The sequence below is a fragment of the Lycium ferocissimum genome, chromosome 1 (assembly GCF_029784015.1).
Source record: "Lycium ferocissimum isolate CSIRO_LF1 chromosome 1, AGI_CSIRO_Lferr_CH_V1, whole genome shotgun sequence".
NCBI classification, from domain to species: domain Eukaryota; kingdom Viridiplantae; phylum Streptophyta; class Magnoliopsida; order Solanales; family Solanaceae; genus Lycium; species Lycium ferocissimum.
Genome location: NC_081342.1, coordinates 18,574,201 through 18,579,579, shown reverse-complemented (window position 1 = coordinate 18,579,579; position 5,379 = coordinate 18,574,201). Strand labels below are relative to the sequence as shown.

The 5,379-nt window shown below is 32.5% G+C and overlaps 1 long non-coding RNA gene across 2 annotated transcripts; it reads left to right on the top strand.

Moving 5' to 3' along the window:
• The first annotated feature begins 1,098 nt into the window (after nucleotides 1-1,098).
• LOC132069437 (uncharacterized) lies at nucleotides 1,099-4,576 on the top strand. Of its 2 annotated transcripts, XR_009417784.1 has the most exons (4): nucleotides 1,099-1,204; nucleotides 3,058-3,197; nucleotides 3,293-3,529; nucleotides 4,187-4,576. It is a non-coding gene; the product is annotated as an uncharacterized LOC132069437 (long non-coding RNA). The 2 variants fall into 2 exon arrangements; XR_009417783.1 differs by lacking the exon at nucleotides 1,099-1,204 and having other exon boundaries at nucleotides 2,975-3,197.
• The last annotated feature ends 803 nt before the right edge of the window (nucleotides 4,577-5,379 follow it).

Here is a 5,379-nt window from a genome sequence, read left to right as displayed (position 1 = left end):
CAGTTCTAACATCATTACATAGATGCAATGACACTACAAGTCTAGCTAGAGTTGTCCTAGTGTTAGAAGAAGCCAAAAAGAATGGTAACTCAATTGTTTTTGATATTTCATCAAGAATTGCTACTGAAGAAGAATTGAAAGAACAAGGCATGGTATTGATAAGCTATCTGATGAAGTTCTCTTATGTATTCCATACATTGTTTGTCATGTTATTGGTTGTTGCTGGCCTACTGCACAATGCCTTTACGTGAGGAACATGGGAGCAGAAAGTTAGTGGTAGTATTGTTGCTACGAATTGCTTTATTGGTGTTGAACATGTCGACCAGATAGTCCTGCATTTGCTCTACTACTTGAACCTTGAGGACAAGGATCTTTTCTAGGGCGGAAGAATTTTTACGAACCAAACTAATCCATGGGAGGACATGGATGGGATATTGTCAAATTACCTTTGGGACCCTGGTTAAAAGGAGCATGTGCACTATGTGTGAAGATGACTATATATAGAAGGGGAACTGTTCCATTAGGGTTATGCGATGAAGTTTTCTGTTATTTTCTTAGTTGCTTAGATTAATTTTGGAACCTCCCTCCTTCTTCCTTTTATGTTTTTCTGGTTACTAATTTGGAGATGAACTCTTATAATTGTACTTGTAATTCCAATTGTCCATTTCAATACAATATGGATCTGTTACACTGTGTGTTGTCAATTTTATGTTACATAGTCAATATGAATTACCGAATGTCATTAATAATAAATTATTGGGTTATTTTCTGCCAATTTTTTTATCCTAGTTATCAGGGATTGCCAAATTTTCTACTTATTAAGAGTGGTATATACATATTAATGTCCCAATTATTTTATATATTAATTACTTGTTATAACATCGGCACACATAGTGCTTAATCTACACAATAAAACCCAAATAGTTTCTCTTCTTTTTTTTTTTCAAGAAAAAAGTCGATATAAATTATAACCTGATATTGTGGTACAACTGCAAATTTTTAACTATTATAGAAGCATGGGTTTGGGGCTGGGATCCACGTGGTTGCTTCACGGAATTCCAATTCAATCTAAGGCAATTTTGACATTTTAGTTATCTATACAAATTTATGTGTCTTTACAGCATCAATTGAATAGCCACCTCATTAATTTTGTAACTAACATTCATCATCATAATCCATCCCATCTTCTTCGCCTTCTGTGTCGGTTAGTTCATCACTGCTTCAATTTCTGGTTTGTGTTTTTATAAATACTTTTGATGCATTCACTGTTTGTTGCCTTAGTCTATCTTCTGTGAACAAAATTTGAATTTTGGCACATTTAACTCTTGTTGAATATATAGTTAAAAGTATCAAGATAAGCATAGGCAAGCTTTCTAATATATACTTGGATGTAACCGTGCTTGGGTAGCAGACCATGGAGATAAAATGGGCTTGGTGGTTGAGCGCAAGTGGAGACTGTGTTATTTGCCAGAAATTATTGCATGCAAACGAAACAGGAATACAGTTCTTCAACCAGGTACTTCGAGAACGATGGCGGGCTATTGTGCCCAATTAAGGGTTATTTACATATGAGCAAAATGTCTTTAATTTATTTTCCCTTATGATATCTCCGGTTTTTATCTATGTTTTGGTAACCTTTTAAAGGTTTTCATTTGAAAGATACACTTTCTAGTTAGGTATTTAGAAAGGTTCTGTGGCACGTTCAGTTTTAGTAAAGTCTATCTGTTTGACTCTTAATCAGAGTCCGACGAGATTGCATTCTTAATAAAATGGAAAAGGCTAGCATTATTTCCACTTCCAATACAAAATAATTTACCTGTAAAATGTAAGTCGTTTGATATTGAGTTAAAGTAATAATTTTTCGGTCACTAAATGGTTTATGGTTGGCTACATTTTTTATTTTGCTAGCATCATATTCAAGTGATTAGATTCATTCTTAGTCTTAATTTTTTTATGCTGTTGCAGTGTAGTAGATTTAAAAAGTTTTAAATTAACACCTCAAATCATTAATTCTCATCTCTTAAGACTAGGGCTCAAAACCTTCAATTATCCCAAAATTTTAATTTCGGACAAAAATCTAACTTTTCACAATTCAAATACAATGAATTTGAAGGTATTCATATATCCCAATACACCTAATATTCAATCATATAGACTCAATAACTCAAAATTGAAATTTTAACGTGATGAACATACTAGAATTTCAAAACCAAAAGAACAAAAAAAGGAATACGGACACAGTGCTTCCAATCTTAATAAGAAAACGTACATGGACCATTATCCAACAACCATTCTATCACAATTTCTCAAAGATTAGCTCATGATTGCATCATCATTAGTCCTCATATTATTTTGTAATCATTATGCCAATATAATTTGACCCAATCAGTAACATTCCCTTCCCTTAGTTGTAAATTAGTTGTTCAAATATATAAAAGAAATTACACGAGGCCTAACTAATATAAAATATAAAGAGGCATCAGACATTGACTAACACACACAGAGTTCTTGATAGAAAGGTACTTGAAGCTAGAATTTGATGGAAACCGTACTGCCTATTTCTTCTGACGTGAGCAGCTTTTTTTTTTTTTCGTGCAATGGGTTAATATGCAAGCTAATAATTCTTTCACCCTAATACATCTACTATTCTAGTATGTGGTTTGAGAATAAATGGGCCTAGCCCATCTCTCTTATAAATTATCCAAATTACTTAGTCACATAACTAACACATAATAGTGTAAATTAGGTTCACTAGCCACTTAATTAATTCTCCAAATCATACCTTCTATGAGCAAATAAAATTCCTATGAGCAAACTATTCACACACATTAAATAAATATAGTTCAAAAATCGCCAATTCTTTTCATGTATGTTTGAAATTTTTTAAAAATACGAAAAGGATATTTTATCCATCTTCTACAATGTTTTACAATGATATTCTAATTTAACCGTCTTGAAAGCAACCTCTCACTCTCAGTCTCTCTTTCCCCCTTAGCTCTTTTCTTTCTTTCTTTTACCTCTACTTTGGAATTTTTTTTTCCTTCCTTTCAATTTCAGGATTAACTGAGCAGCCAGTTAAAAACTTGGCAAAGAAACCGTAAGAGGCGGAAGATTATGAAGCATATATACTAGAGTATTACCGAGGACTTAAGAGTTCTTGATCAGAGATTCTTCACTGCGGCATTTGTAACTATTAGGTAATTTTATTGCCCTTGAGCTCAATATTATGCATTTTCTTCTCCTTTTCTAACTTTTTATAACAAAAGAAAAAAAATACATATATATATTGTAGAATGAGCACCTATGCAATGTTGGGGAGTACCAAGCAATCAAGCCCCCTGCCCTTCATTACCTACTATCAGAAGGTTGGCAACATTGTCAAGGATGAGACGGTCTTCTTAACAGCTGTTCTGTTACTAGGGTATTCTTTTCCGTTAGGGTAGCATACATTTTCAAGTACTGTTATGTGCATATGAAATGGATTCTGCATCATTTAGCCCCAGAACACTCATCTCCTTCAAGGGTAAGTGTTTTTTGTACTTCATGCTTTGATTTCTCTCCTAACCGTATTTTATTTGCTCCTGTTATGGCACAACTGTGTGTTCTAGGGACAATTCTTTGTGGTTTGAGCCAACTATTTTCAATTTTGACGTGTTATGTATGACATTCTCTATCCATCTTCTTTTGGTTATTAAGCTTGACCTTTGTAAAGCTCTTACTTCTTGAAGTCATCTTTTGCCATTATTTTTTTGTCCTATTGGTTCGTTAGTGATCTATTTCTTATGAATTTTGTATGAATTTAGGCACATTTGCAAACCACATTACTGAAACTCATTGCAATTTTCAACATGTTATTGTGAAGGATGGAACTCGCTTTGTTCCATGTTGTTTTGTCAATTTGTTCCGTTGTCGATTTGAGGTATGTATTTAAATTAGTTATTTGAGATTATTATTATTTTTTTTAAAAAAAAAGATGAAAAGGATAGAGGGCTAAACTAGCTAATTGAAATTGGGACGTTTGGAAGTCACATGGTATATCTCATGCATTTAAGATGCAATTAATGTCTCTTTTGCTAGTCATGCACAGTTTGAACAAAAGGGAATTGTGTTGCCATTTGAGACCATTTCTATGTTTCTGATCCACGGAGTTGATAAATAGTATTTTTCTTTTACAGTGTCAAGCTAGAGTAGGGATATCAACATGGACAGCGAGTAAGGCTAGCAACGAATCCCAACTCTTGCGAGTTTGTCTTGAGTGTTGGTGTGGAGATTTGATGCATCAAGTATTTTCTATTATGCAGGTTAAAGCGGGCATAACATAATGTAAGGCTTTGGGTGCTTTGTTTCTTTTATAAGTATACATTTCCTTGAAGGAAATTTACACTTTGTTAAAGCTAAACTCCAGAATTATATTGCTCATTCACCTTTTATGACCAAATACTTAGACAATCCAATGACTTGGTTGTTCACTTTAATCTTTTACACAATGGAGGGGTACACAGATATTCCTTTGTTATTTAGACGTGTTGTTGTATCATTTTATTATATATGAAATTATATGGTTCGTAGTGTTTTATCATGTAGAATCGATATATTTAATGACTCGCTACGTTAGACCTATGTCTTTGCACGAGCAACACTCATCTAGTTGAGAAATAGAACCTCTGCCTAAACCAGACTGCTAAGTTGTTTGACTTTGAGAATTATTCACTTTTTCCAGAATAATTTTTCACTTTATTTCAAAATCTGTATCTGGTAAAATTTTCAAATTCAACTTGGAGTTGGATTTCAAATTTGAGAAATTGCACCAAACTTGTTTTTCAACTTCATTTTCGTGAATTTCAAATAATATGCTCTCTCTTCTCTCCTTTGCTAAACGTATAATCAAACACAACTCCATCTTCAACTCCAATATAATTTCATAAATTCCAAATAAAATGAAAAATATATGAAATTTATTGCGAAACAACTACTTCATCTCTTTGCCAAACTTTCGAAAGGTCAAAAGTGCTTATTTAAAATATTTTGAGAATGAAGGCGTTTGATCAAACTTTTGGTGAAGAAATAAAAGCTTTTGAGCTATAATAGAAGTCGTTTTTCACCTTTTAAGCAAAACCTAAAAAGTAGCTTTTCTAAAATAAGTGTTTTTGATTTTTTAGGAAAAAATTATCCATTAAAAGTTCACATTTACCAATTTAATTAGGAGTAACTTCATTTTTTGTAATTTGCCACTTCAAAACACTTTTTGAAAAATATTCACCAAACACAAATACTAACAAAAATTCTTCTCAAATGATTTAGTCAAACATAAAATGCATTTTTAACTTACAAAAGACCTCTTTGATAAGAAGTATTTCTCAAAGCAAGTTAATTAATTTC